General features: G+C 36.1%; 2 pseudogenes; one reads left to right on the top strand and one right to left on the bottom strand.

The window, feature by feature from the left end:
• Positions 1 to 1,503: 1,503 nt before the first annotated feature.
• On the bottom strand, positions 1,504 to 6,438 carry LOC131416503 (glucose 1,6-bisphosphate synthase-like; annotated as a pseudogene).
• A 4,401-nt stretch (positions 6,439 to 10,839) lies between these two features.
• LOC131416502 (riboflavin kinase-like) lies at positions 10,840 to 11,392 on the top strand (annotated as a pseudogene).
• Positions 11,393 to 15,319: the final 3,927 nt, after the last annotated feature.

The raw sequence follows: 15,319 nt of genomic DNA, 5'->3' as shown, positions 1-15,319 counted from the left end.
AAGTGGGGTGCTCCACATTTAGCCAGCTGTCTATTGTTTACAGGCATACAAGATCCAGCTATAAGAAAGTAAGGAACAAATTAACAATAGTGACAATATAATAATTTGAAAATTATATTTGGATTATATAAGTTCAACCAAATGTTAGCTGATCACTACAACAAACCACACCATGATTTAACAAACATCTTAATCAGTTCAAACTTTATATTATTATTATTATTATTATTATTGGAAATAAATTCTCAAATACCATTGCTATTGCATATAGGTAATTTATTTATTATGATTATATCCAAGGCCTGTGACTGTTACCTGTTGACTATATACTACATGCGTTTAAGTATTCTGTGAATTATACAGGACAGGATATATCTTAAGAAGATTAATCAGCACTTCTCTATTAACTCTTTTTCAGTATACTGCAGAATCAACCAAAAGTGATCTTCCAAAATTTTGTTTCCACATTAAAAATGAGAAATAGTACAAAATTCTAGCAAACTGTTAGAATAAACTGGACCTTAGTTTTAGTGTTTCATCATACCTAAAATCTGCTCTTTTTATTTCTTAGTAAAATTAGCATTACTTCATCTCATAAAGGAATAAATCTTACAAAAATGTAGTTGAAAAGTTAGATTGCTAAATAAATGCAGAGCTCCTTTCTCAGTTCAGATTTTTTCCGTTACTTAAATTGGCAAACCTGTTTGATGCAGAGGGGAAGCACCTACACAGAAAGATCTTCTGCAGCTGTCTGCAAATTAACTGACTGACTCATATTCAATGCAGGAATACTGTTTCAGTTCACACCAGACCCTGAGAAGGCACTGAGAAATTTGACAAGAACAAAGCCACTAGGGGTATTGCCACTATTGTTTTATATTTAATAAATGTCAGAATTTTAAATACGTACAGGTTTGTACTGCACCAAGAGCATCTTTAACAGAGGTGCTGAAACTGCATATTGTAACACTCTTCTAAACTAGAAATGCTAAATACTCTATTTCAAATACTCTAATTTGTAAATTAATATCTGTGATGTAACAATGACACTTTTCCACCGTGATCTGGGAACAGTGCCATTTTCTTGCCAATTTTGTGTATTAATTTCCTTAATTAACTCTACAATTAAATGATACTTGTATGCCTTTTAAAAAATGTGCGATACACAATTATAAGACTGTAGAACTAAGCTTAATCATACTTTGATAAGAGAACTCACTTTTGTATTGTTGTGTTTCTGTTAAAGGAAGAACAAGGTGTTACTAAATACTTTTAATGTAATGACTTTTGTTAAGATTATGAAAATTCGAATAATTTCCCTCTAGATCATTTCATTTCAAATTTATACAGTTTGTTTAGTTAGCTGACCAAAAAGAAAGAAAATAAAAGGAAAAATGATACTTGGCCAGATGAAATGGAGAGAATGCTAACACAAGTTCAATGCATAGCTTTCTTGGTTTTGTTCCATGTGCCAGTGCAAAGTAAAGATGGACTGGTGTACACCTAAATGGGGTACCAGATCAGTCCATTCTTACTGGGCACAAGAAAAATTTTCAATCAGAGCTTCAATGAATTTCTTCAATTCTTCTTCCAGTGAGGCAGTATCACTCTGGTCAGATGACGTGCACATCTCTGCATAAAACTGTATCTTTGTTTCTGTCCTGCTTGTCTGAAGAGTAGCAACATAGCCATTTTGAAAAGTAAATGTAATCATTTGGCTATTTTGACTCTCAGGTGCATCGATCTCTCATGCTGGCTTCTGTCATATCCAGTGGTAATGTCCCTATATGCAATATAACAATTGTCAATGCACATAATCCATAACAAATCTATAAATCAAAATTGGGGTGAATTTATTATGAGCCAGATCTGAGGGCTAGCCCAGGGCCTTCTTTCCCCAAGGAAGGAAGGGCACCAAAGAGGTACAGAGTGGTTATATACTGTCTTGGAACAAAGAGCATGTATCACATATGATAGGAATGTCCCTTTTACAACTATCACAAGATGCTTAGCTGGCACAGGATTTCACACAGCAGTTGATGAACACAGCAGGTAGCAGGTCTGTGGTCTTCAGCTGGGTGGTCATGGCAGGTCAGCAATCAATCCTTAGCCTAGGGAAAGATGCTTATCCTTAAGGAAATGCTCATGTGGGGGAAGTTACATCTTTCTTTATCTTAAAGGGCTTTGTTCTTGTCTTTGGGACATAGTAAATACTTAAAGCAGATATACAATGCATGCTCAATGGCCACATCAGGCCGTTTTGGAAAAACAAAGTCAGGCCAAATTAGTTTTATACCAAATGGCTTCCTCATATACTCCAGTGTATCCTATTGCTTGCCATTTATTTATCACAATTATCCCACAAAGTTTTGGATATTCTTTTGGAGAATCAAAATTGCAAAGCCTTTCAAATATACTTTTAATGGTAGTTGGATCATAACACAAGAAATATGAAGTTTTTGAAATACGATTACCATATTTTTCATAAACCTTAATCAGTTGCTGTTTCAATGTTATGTTCATGGTTTCCAGGTAAGATACCATCTCAGCAACAACAACGGCTGTACTCATCCCGCCTTTATCCAAAATTGAAGTTCCACACAGAAAACCAATAGACTCTTTAAAAGAAAAAAGGACTTCATTCCCATTTTTCAGGAGGTCTTTTATCCTATGCCCAATCTATTTAAAACTTGATAGTGTTTCTTCAAAATGATATCCTTCTTTAAGTACAATTGGATTCAAAATTTTGGAAGAGACTGTGGTGGCTAACATGTAAACACCCTTCACATCAGCATTTCTTGATTTATTTTCCCCTCAGCAACCAAATATCCACCCCCCAAACAAAGCTGCCAACTCTTTCCCTGTGAACACTTTCCAACGACCATCCTCCTACAGTGCTGCCACTGCCAGTTGGTCTGCATCAAGATCTGTGGCTAGCACTATCCAGGCATTTTCCTTCTCTGCCAGTTTCAGAGAAAGTTCCAGCGCAGATTCTCCTTCTTCAGGATTTGGGCATTTAATGATAGCAAAGTCTGGATCAGGATCTTTTTGTTCTGGTAATGGAATTGGAGGCTTCAAACCAAACACTTGAGGGGCTGGCCTGGTGGCATGGTGGTTGGGTTCACTTGCTCTGCTTTAGCGGCCCAGGGTTCTCAGGTTCGGGCATGGACCTGTGCACCGCTTATCGAGCCATGCTGTGGCAGGCGTCCTGCATATAAGGTAGAGGAGGATGAGCATGGATGCTAGCCCAGGGCCAGCCTTACTCAGCAAAAAGAGTAAGATTGGCAACAGATGTTGGCTCAGGGCTAATCTTCCTCACCAAAAAAACCCAAAAAACAAAAAAAAAACCCCAAACACTTGAAAAGCCAACTGTACACAGTCATGTCCAACCCCATGAAAAAAAGTATGTACAAATTTCAAGGTGGTCTTGTCACTGGCACCAGTCAGATCGATGCGGTGAGGTCCCAGGTTCTTGGTCCACAGACACAAAGGAATTTGAGAGTGGACACACAGCAGATGTTTTGACAGAGGAGGACTTATTAGCAAAGCAAAATTACACCCCCAAGGGGAGGGGCAGCAGGCTCCAGGTGAGCAGCTGCCCCAAAGTTGTGGTGGTCAGTGGCTTTGGAAGATGGGGTCCTGGGGGCAGGTGAGGGTCTTGGAATGTAGACCAATGGGGGCATTGTCTCCACCCCCACATCGGGAGGAGGAGATTTGTTCCTTACATAGGCATCTCCAGAACTGTCATGGCGGTGATCCCCCACAAGGGGGGTCAAAACCACAATGCAAATGAGGGTATAAAGAGGCTTGGGGCTACTCTCAGTCAGGGTTGGGGGCAGTGCCGAACGTCGGAAGGGCCGCTGCCCTGTAATGAGGACGCTGCACCTGGTGGAGTGACCTTGCTCCCAGGTCGTATCTAGCTTCCTGCCTCAGTCTTAATTCCCTGTGAAAACAGATCTTCCATGTATCTCCTGCAAATGCCCCCCAGAGGATCTCTCTCCAGTGGGCTGGTATCCACTAAATTATCATTCCAGGAACCATTCCAGGGGTTCCATACAGTCTTCTATACATTTCAGAATTTCTTTATCATGAGGAGATGTGACCTGAAGATCAGTTTCCCAATAAACCTTGTATCCACTGTCTTCCTTGCAGTTGTGTGAGGCAGTAATCATCACACCTGCAACTGCTTTGAGCTCCTGGACTGCGTATGATACAAAAGGTGTAGGAACTTGTCTTGAAAAAAGGCACACAGGAACATCTTTACCAGCAAGACTGCAGCAGAGAGGTTAGCAAGTCTCTGGCTGCTGCAGCTGCTAGTCACTTGACGCCGGGTGTCATAGCCTAGACAGAGCCTCTCTGCGTGAAGTCTGAGAAACTTCTCTCAAGGTATCTGTGCATCCTCTGTGTTGACTGTATTACTGTAAGGTCATTAATATGGCAAAACACTGCCCCCACGGCAGAACCAAGTCCTGAGGTTTCAAAAGTCATTTGGCAACAAAGATGATCTCAAAACTCCTTGTTTGTCCCATTCCATAACAGATTTTCAATTTGCTCTTTTGCTTTGGGCTTTTTACTGGTGTATTACAAAGGATACAACTCAGGAACAGCCAAATGGAAGAGATGCATAGGGCAAGGTATATGCGGAGTAGGGTGTGGTGCTTCTGTGCCCACCACCCACCCAGTGCTTCTGAGTTCACCAACCCAGAAATCATGTGGCTTTAATTTACATTTTCCTAACAGCTAGTGATGTTAAGCATCTTTTCATGTGCTGATCGCCATCCATATATCTTCTTTGGTGGTCTGTTCAAATCTTTCGCTTCTTTAAATTTTTTTTTTTGTTGTCTTTTAAAGGAATTTTGAGAGTTCTTTTTATGTGCTGAACATAAGTCCTTTATCAGATATATGCTTTGTAAATATTTTCTCACAGTCAGAGGCTTGTCTTTCAATTCTCCAAATAGTGTCTTTTGAAGAAAAGAAGTTTAAAATTTTGATGAAGTATAATTAACCAATGTATTCTTTTATAGATCATGCTTTTGGTGTCATATCTAAAAAAATTTTTGGTTAACTCCCCAAAGCCATTTTCTTCTAGCAGTTTTAGAATTTTAGGTTTTACATTTAGGTCTATGACCCATTTTGAGTTAATTTTTGTATACGGTATGAGCTATGGATTGAAGTTCATTTTTTGTATATAGGTATCCAATTGTTCCAGCACCATAAGTTGAAAAGACTCCCTCTTCCACTGGATTGCCTTTGCACCTCTGAAGAAAATCAGTTGCTCATATATGCATGGTTCTACTTTTGAGGTCTGTTTTTATTCCTTTGATCTGTTTATCTTGACACTGATACCACATTGTCTTACTATATATAGCTTTATAAGAAGTCTTGGAATTAAGTAGTGTACATCTTCCAACTTTGTTTTTCTTCTTCAAAGCTGTTTCAGCTATTCTAGGTTCTTAGCATTTCCATTTGAAGTTTAGGATCAGCTTGTTGAATTCGAAACAAACAAACAAAATCCTTCTGGAGGTTTTATTGTGATTATATTGAATCTATAGATCAATTTGAGGAGATATAACATCTTAACAATATTGTCTTCTGAACCATGAACAGTATATCTCTCCAATAAAATATATTTAGGATTTCTTTAATTTCCCTCAGCAATGTTTTATAGTTCCAGTGTGCAGACCTGTCACATATTTTGTCAGAATTATTCCGAAGTCTTTCATATTTTGATACTATTGTAAGTGGTATTTTTATTTCAATTTTCAATTGTTAGTTACTAGTATATAGAAATACAATAGTTTTTGTGTATTAATTATGCATCCTGAAACCTTGCTGAACTCACTTATTAGTTATAGCAGCCTTTTTGTAGATTACATTGGTTTTGTACATAGACAAGCAGGTCATCTGTGAATAAAGACAGGTTTATTAATTTTATTCCAATCTGGATAACTTTATTTCTTTTTCTTGCCTTATTGCACTGGCAAGAACCTTCATTTCAATGTTGAATGCAAGTGGTGAGAGTGGACGTTCTTGTCTTGTTTCTGATCTTAGGGCTGTATAATTAAGTCTTTCACCATTAAGTATGATGTTAACAGTGAACTGTTACGTATGATGTTTTTCATAGATATCCTTTATTAGGTTAAGGATGTTCTCCTCTATACCTACTTTGCTAAGAGGTTTTTATTTTTATTTTTTAATATCAAGAACGAATGTTGGATTTTGTCAGAAGCTTTTTCTGCATCTGTTAAGATAGTCATGTAGTTTTTCTGTTTTATTTTGTTAATCTTGTGAATTATATTGACTTCTTTTTTAAAAAAATAAATTTTTTATTTCAGAATAATTTTAGATTTACAGAAAAGCTTGCAAAGTAGTACAGAGTTCCCATATGCCCCGCATCCAGTTTCAGTTACCAGTATTGTTAACATCTTACATTACCATGGTACGTACATCAAAATTAAGGTATTGACATTGGTACACTACTACTAGCCAAACTCCAGACTTTATTCAGACTTCACCAGTTTTTCCTCTACTGTCCTTTTTATGTTCCAAGATACAATTCAGGGAACCACATTGCTCCTATTTGAAGGTCTCTTTAGTCTCCTCTTGTCTGTGACAGTTACTCAGTATTTCTTGCTTTTATATGACCTTGACAGTTTAGAGGAGTGCTAGTCAGATATTTTGTGGAATGTATCTCAATTTGAATTGTCTGATTTTTTTCATGATTATATTGCTATTAAGTGTTTTTGGAAAGAATCCCATAGAGAGGAAGTACCTGTCTCATCACATCCTTCAAGGGTCCATGATATACACATGACAACAGTGGTGATGTTAACCTTGATCGCTAGGTTAGGGTAGTGTTTCCCAGGCTTCTTAGCTGTTCCCTTTCCATGTTCTAGTCTTTGGAAGTGGGTTGCTCAGTCTAGTCCACCCTTTGTGTTGGTGGCGGTGGTGAAGTGTCAGCTCCTGCAGGGTGTAGTATCTATGTACGTTATTTGGAATTCTTTTGTAGGGGAGATTTGTCTCTTCTCTCCTATTTATTTGTTGATTCTTTTAGCAGTATAGACTCACATATATTTATTTTATACTTTGGATTGTAACCCAATCTATTATTTAATTCATTGTGCACATTGATCTAGCTATGGCCATTGGGAGCCCTTTCATGCTGGCTCCTGTGTCCCCATCATTTTATGTTTTGAATACATCCCTACTTTCTGGTACTACAAGATGCCCAGGCACATCTTGTATTTTCCCTGCCTCAGTCCTGGAATCAGCCATTTCTCCAAGATGACCTAGTTCCTTTTATTGGAGAATGGTATTTAGAAATCAAGATCTGGACACAAGGCATGCTTGTTGCTCCTGTTTTAGGCCCTCTAAGCTAGGTAAGACAAAGATAGGCAATATATGTATGTATCTCAACCCATGTATACAGGCATATCTATGATTGTTTTTGTATCCATCCATTTGCATATATATTAAGCTAAACATGAGTTCATACTGATGTTTCCAACAGTAATCCAGTACCACAGGATAAAATAGCCACAGTTCATTTTATCCTTCCCTTCTTGCTTATATTGAATAATTTTTGAATGTTTAACTGACATTGAGTTCCTGGAATAAACTCCACTATGGTTATAGTGTATTATCCTTTTTTTTTTTGGTGAGGAAGATTGGCCCTGAGCTAATGTCTGTTGCCAATCTTCCTTTTTTTGACCGAGGAAGGTTCGCCTTGAGCTAACATCTATGCCAATCTTCCTCTTATTTTGTATGCAGGTCACTGCTGCAACATGGCTGACATGTGGTGTAGGTCCACACCTGGGATCTGAACCGTGAACCTGGGCCACTGAAGCAGAGAGCGCCGAACTTAACCAGCAGGCCATGGGGCCGGCCCCATGTATTATCTTTTTTATTTATTGTTGGATTTTATTTGCAAAAAAGTGCAGCTATGTTCATGAAGGATATTGGTCTGTAGTTTCCTTTTCATAATATCTTTGTGTTAATCTTGCTATCAAGATAATGCTGGCCACATAAAATGAGTTGAGGAGTATTTCCTATGCTCCAATTTTCTGGAAAAGTTTGTGTAAAATTTATATTATTTTTCTCTTGACTGTTTGGTAGAATTCGTGGGAAGGTGTATAATTGGGAATTCAATTACTTTAATAGCTACAAGGCAACCCGGGTCATCTGTCTTCTTGAATGAGCTTTGGTAGTTTTTATCTTTCAAGGAATTTATCTATTTCATCTAGCTGGTCAAGTTTATAGGCATAGAGTTGTTCATCGTATTCCATTATCCTTTTAATAAATGCCTATCGGCTGTATTTGTAATGATGTCATCTTTCTAATTCCTGATATTGGTATTTTTTCAGGGAAAGATTCACCCTGAGCTAACATCCATTGCCTATCTTACTTTTTTTTTTTTTTGCTCCCCAAAGCTGCATTATATGGTTGTATATGCTAGTTCTAAGTCCTTCTAGTTCTTCTATGTGAGCTGCTGCCACAGCATGGCTACTGACAGAGGGGTGGTGTAGTTCTGTGCCCAGGAACCAAACCCGGGCTGCCGAAACAGAGAGTGTTGAACTTTGACCACTAGGCCATCAGGGCTGTCTCCTGATATTGGTAACTTTTAATCTCTCTTTTTTTTTCTTGATTAGTCTGACTAAGGGATTATCAGCTTTATTGACCTTTTCAAAAAACTGGCTTTTGGTTTCATTCACTTTTTCTATTTTCTTTTTTTTTCTATTTCATTAATTTCTTCTCTGATCTTTATTATTTCCTTTCTTCTACTTACTTTGGATTTAATTTATTCTTTGTTTCGTAGTTTCTTGAGGTAGAAGCTGAAGTTATTGAAACTTTTCTTCTTTTCTAATATTGGTATTTAACACCAAGTATTGCTTTAGTGACATCCCACACATTTCTATATGTTGTGTTTTCATTTTTATTTGGTTGAAAATACTTTCTAATTTCCCTTTTGATTTCATATTTGACCCACGGGTTATTTAGAAGCATGTTATTTAGTTAACAAATAGTTGGGAATATTTCTGTTGTTGATTTCTAATTTAATTCCATTGTGGTCAGAGTACATATTTTGAATGGCTTGATTCCTTTTAAATTTATTGAGACTTGTTTCATGGCCTAGGTTATGATCTTTTTTTTTTATTTATTATTTTTTTAATTTTTTTTTTACTTTATTTTTTCCCCCAAAGCCCCAGTAGACAGTTGTATGTCATAGCTGCACATCCTAGTTGCTGTATGTGGGACGCGGCCCCAGCATGGCCGGAGAAGCAGTGCATCGGTGCGCGCCCGGGATCCGAACCCGGGCCGCCAGCAGCGGAGCGCGAGCACTTAACCGCTAAGCCACGGGGCCGGCCCAGTTATGATCTATCTTTGTAAATGTTCTAGGTGTACCTGAAAAATATGTATTTTCCTCTGTTTTTGTGTGGAGTGTTCTATAAATGTCAGTTAGTTCAGGATGGTTGATAGTGTTCAAATTTTCTAATCTTTACTGATTTTCTGTACATTTTTTCTATAAGTTATTGAGAGGAGTTATTGAAATCTTTGAATATAATTGTAAATTTACCTATTTCTCCTTGCGGGTCTATCAGTTTTTTCTTTATATATATAGTGTGTGTGTGTGTGTGAGAGAGGAAGATCAGCCCTGAGCTAACATCTGTGCTAATCCTCCTCTTTTTTTTTTTTGCTGAGGAAGACCAGCTCTGAGCTAACATCTATTACCAATCCTCCTCCTTTTTTTTCCCCAAAGCTCCAGTAGATAGTTGTATGTCATAGTTGCACATCCTTCTAGTTGCTGTATGTGGGATGCGGCCTCAGCATGGCCAGAGAAGTGGTGCGTTGGCGCGCGCCCGGGATCCGAACCCGGGCCGCCAGTAGCAGAGCACGAGCACTTAACCACTAAGCCACGGGGCCGGCCCTCATATATATATTTTTAACAGCTATATTGATATATAATTCACATAACATACAGTTCAGCCATCTAAACTGTACAATTCAGTCTATTCATAGAATTCTGCCACCTTCGCCACAATCAATTTTAGGACATTCTCATTACCCTAAAAAGAAATTCCACACCCCTTAGCTTGTAGGAATATAAAATGGTGTGGTCTCTGTGAAAAGTTTGTCAGTTCCTCAAAAAATTAAACAGAATTATTATATGACCCAGAAATTCCACTCCTAGGTATATACCCAAGAGACTTGAAAACAGGGACCCAAACATATACTTGGACACCAGTGTTCATAGCAACACTCTTCACAATCGTCAAAAAGTGGAAACAACCCATGTGCCCATCAGCAGATGAATGGATATACAAAATGCTGTATATACACACAGTGGAATATTATTCAGCCATAAAAAGGAATGAAGTTCTGATACATGCTACAACATGGATGATCCTTGAAAACTTTATAAGTGAAATAAGTCAGATACAAAAGGACAAGTATTGTATGATTCCACTTATATGAAGTATCTAGAATGGGAAATTTCTAAAGACAGAAAGTAGAATAGAGGTTACCAGTGCCCAGGGGAGGACAGAATGGGGAGCTATTGTTTAATGATTAGAGTTTCTGCTTGGGGTCATGAAAAAGTTCTAGAATTAATAGCATTGTTGGTTACAGAACATTATGAATGTTCTTAAGGCCACTGAATCATACTCTTAAAAATGGTAAACTTTATGTTATTTATATTTTAACAATAAAAAAAAGTGAAAAAAGTTACACTACAAAATAATGAACTAAATACAAAAGAATGCAGGAGTAAAGAAAAGGAGGGACAGAAAAGTACAAGACAGTCTTATCATCAGTGCCACCCACTCAGTTGTCTGCCCAACCATGCAGTTGGCCGAACTCTCGCTGGTGTACACCGGTTGGTCCAGATGACAGGACCCTGCTGTAGCCCGCACCCAGAGTGGGAGACGTCGTGAGGGCACCTGCCCTACTTCTGCTGCTGTCAAGTAGTGTGGGGCTTAGGCCACGGCTCCAAGTAGCTAGGCCTCCCACAGTTAACTTCCCTGAACAAGTAGTAATCGTCTAGTCTATGTATTCACTGGCCTTTATTATGATTGGACCAGTGTTGGAAGTGGAGATGTCCATAAGATGGTGGTGAGCATAGGATGGAACCCATACTACAAGAATACAAAAACGTCCATGGAAACTGATATCACGCACACCTTCAAAGCAGGCTTCTATGGGGAAATCCTCAATGTGTCCATCTTTGGCTACCTTAGACTGGAAAAGAACTTTGATTCTTTAGAATCATTTATTTTAGCAATTCAAGGTTATATTGAGTAAGCTAAAAGAAACCACTAGATTTACCAAAACATTTAAAACTCAATGAAGACAATTTTTTCCAGGATCTAAAAGCAAAATAACGAATAGCCACTGACGAGAAATCATCTTATTCATTCACTGTTTTCTAGCATTTCACTGCTCATAACTATGAAACCTCATCTTGGTTATATTTTTTAAAGTCAAACATTTTCCTAAAGCTGTGAATTAAACAGTATAATGTAGTTACTATATTATGCTTCAACTGTTTTAAACTCATCATGCAACAGTATTAAAAGACTCATCTTAAAAAACCAAGATTTTTTTAATGTAATATGTTAATTAAAAACTCTTTCAAAGCTTTCTACAATATACTAGAAAGGTCTTAAAAGTGTCTTATGATGGAAATAAAATGTAAGTAAGTATGGATGAAAAGGAAAGTCACTAATTTCAGATGAGAATTATAATTCACATGGTAAAATCCAGCATGTGTGTACTTGTATAGCATGTGCTGATAAACAGAGAAGGCTTATGAAAGTAAATGCATTGAGAAGAGGTTTGAAGTTTATTATAAACCTAAGGGGAAAAGTCCAGATTTTGTATTTCTGATATATTTTACATTAGTATTTTTTATTATTGACATAAAGACTTGTAAAAATTTCCTTTTAATTAGACATTTCCTTCATGAGGTCAAATCATTGTACCATGCTCCATTTTTGTATAGATCTGCCTCAATTCTAAATAATCTAGATTCCTTCTCTCTACCATTTTTTTGTTCATTTTTTTACGACAAAGTAAAATGAGTGATTTTCATATTTCTAAGTCTCATTTTTGTGTTGGGTAACACTTCTCACTCTTTTTAAGAGTAGATATTCCTGTTCAACATTTTCCTTGACTTCTTTGTTTCTTTTTTATTTGAAATGACTGTCAGTATCGTTTTTTTTCCCATTTAGAATATCTTACAAGTATACTTACAAGAGATTGAATCTGTTTATACCATTCCATTCTTTCACTATCTGAGCAGTGATTACCATGCATATCTATTGCATTTTTAGAAAAGAAAAACTTCATCTTTAGGTTTCCTCAAGATTTAAATGAACACATAGCAGTTCATCTAAATATCCAGTTTCTTAAAAGACACAAAATTCTTGTTTTCCCCCTAGGGAAACTATTTAAGAGGCAATCAAACTATGACATATTTAGAAAGTTATTTAATGTAATTATATGATCCTGACCAAATCTAAACTTTTGTAGTTGTGTATGCACTGTAATTTAATGAGTTTAAAGAGTGATTGTAGCTTGGGGAAAAGGCATAAATAATAAAGTTTTAGTTAAATAATCTTCATACTATATACATTTTTCCTCCAACTATATGATTTTTTACCACTTGAGTCTTTTTGTTTATATTGGCAGAAATTTGAAATCATTGCATATTTAGAAAATTAAGGTTACAGATTGCTTTGGGCTCCTGAAATAGTACACTGCATTATTGTTCACCTTAGCCAGAGATTTGGTAGGGGTCTTGGGGAAGAGAAGTATATAGAACATAATTTTAAAGATAATAACATTACAAATCAATTTCTCTAACTTACATAAATTAATGAGCTGATTATAATATAAATATTTGCAAAGTATATAGGAAAATATTTAAAACTGATGTTGGGGAAGTGGAGGAACATGGATAAATTCAGTTGGACTGTGTTTTACTTTTTGGTGTATGAATTTGTGGTAAACAAAGCAGTTTGTGGCTTTTTCATTTCTTCCTTATAAAAATATTTAGAAATACTATACTTGAAAGAAAGATGCCTCAATTATCAGTGACTGTATGAAGCAAAGGTTAAAGATAAACATGCAAAGTGTAGAAAAGGAATCATTTTGTTTGACTAGCTTGCTGTTATGTCCTCATTAAGTATGTGCAAGTTCTTTGACATATTATTTTATTGTCACCTTACATTTTGTTAAATAGCCAATGCTTTTGTAAATCTTATAGTGTGCTGTTAGGGGTTAGGTAATTGTGTCTACATTTTAAAATATTTTATATTAAGTATTAAAGTATTATAAGAAATTACAGCAACACCATTTTGATTAGTCTAAAAGTTTTCAGGCTTTGAAATAAATCTTGACTAAGTGAAAAAAAGTATAAGACATACAGAAAACGAATAGTAAATGATTGAAGTAAGTCCTTCCTTATTAGTAATTACTTTAAATGTAAATGGATTAATCTCTCCAATTAAAAGGCAGAGATTGGTAGAATGGATAAAAGACATGATCCAACTATATGCTACAAGAGATTCACTTTAGATCCAATGACACAAATAGGTTTAAAGTGAAAGGATAGAAAAAGATATTCCATACAAACAGTAACCAACAGAGAGATGGTGTGGCTATATTAATATCAGACCAAATAGACTATAAGTCAAAAACTGTTATAAAAGACAAGGAAGGGCATTAGATATTGAAAAAAACGGTCAATTCATCAAAAAGATAATTATAAACATAAATGATAAATACAAATATAATTATAAACATGTAGTCCTCAAAAAACATATATGTCTATATCACCAAACAACAGGACACTCAAATATCTGAAGCAAACATGAACATAATTGAAGGGAGAAATAGTGATACAGTATTATTTAGAGACTTCAACACTCCACTTTCAATAATGGACAGAACATCTAGACAGAAGATCAATAAGGATATACAGGACTTGAACAACACTATTAACCAACTGGATACAACAGACATATATAGAACACTCTACTCAACAGCAGAATACACATTCTTCTCAAACACATATGGAACATTCTCTAGGACAGACTATACGTTAGGCTACAAACAATTCTCCATAAATTTTAAAAGACTAAAGTCATATAAAGTATCTTCTTTGACCACAATGTGTGAAGCCAGAAATCAATAATAAAAGGAAAATTGGAAAATTCATAAATATGTGGAAATTAAACAAATGCTCTTAAACAGCAAATGGATCAAAGAATAAATCATAAGGGAAATTAGAAAATACTTAGAGATGAATGAAAATGAAGACATAACATACCAAAACTTAAGGGATGCAGCAAAGGCAGTGCTTAGAGGGAAATTTATAGTAAAAAATGTCTGTTAAAAAGAAGAAAAATCTCAAATCAGTACTCTAACTACACTTTAAGGAACTAGAAAAAGAAGAGCAAACTAAACCAAAGGTAGCAAAAGAAAGGAAATAATAAAGATTAGAGATAAATGAAATGGAGAACAGAAAACAATAATGACAAAAAAGAGAGAAGATGCAAATAGCTAAAATAAAAAGAGTTGGTGGACAAGGGAAACAAAAGAAAAAATAAACAAGTGGGTCTTCATCAGACTAAAGAGCTTCTGCAAGGCAAAGGAAACCAGGATCAAAATGAAAAGACAACCTACCCGCTGGGAGAAGATATTTGCAAATCATATATCTGACAAGGGGTTAATCTCCATAATATATAAGGAACTCACACAACTGAACAACAAAAAAACAAATAACCCAATTAAAAAAATGGGCAGAAGATATGAACAGACATTTTCCCAAGGAAGATATACAGATGGCCAATAGGCATATGAAAAGATGTTCAACATCACTAATCATCAGGGAAATGCAAATCAAAACTACACTAACGTATCACCTTACACCTATGAGAATGGCTATAATCACCAAGATAAAAAATAAATGTTGGAGAGGATGTAGAGAAAAGGGAACCCTCATTCACTGCTGGTGGGAATGCAAACTGGTGCAGACTCTATGGAAAACAGTATGGAGATTCCTCAAAAAATTAAAAATAGAAATACCTTATGATCTAGCTATCCCACTTCTGGGTATCTACCCAATGAACCTGAAATCAACAATCTAAAGAGGCTTATGCACCCCTATGTTCATTGCAGCATTATTCACTATGGCAAAGAAGTGGAAGCAACCCAAGTGTCTATTGACAGATAATTGGATAAAGATGTGGTATATAGATACAATGGAATACTACTCAGCCGCAAAAAAAAGACAAAATCGTCCCATTTGCAACAACAT

The sequence above is a fragment of the Diceros bicornis genome, chromosome 17 (assembly GCF_020826845.1).
Source record: "Diceros bicornis minor isolate mBicDic1 chromosome 17, mDicBic1.mat.cur, whole genome shotgun sequence".
Taxonomy (NCBI): domain Eukaryota; kingdom Metazoa; phylum Chordata; class Mammalia; order Perissodactyla; family Rhinocerotidae; genus Diceros; species Diceros bicornis.
Note: the sequence above shows the minus strand (reverse complement) of the source record. Positions and strands in the feature narration are given on the sequence as shown.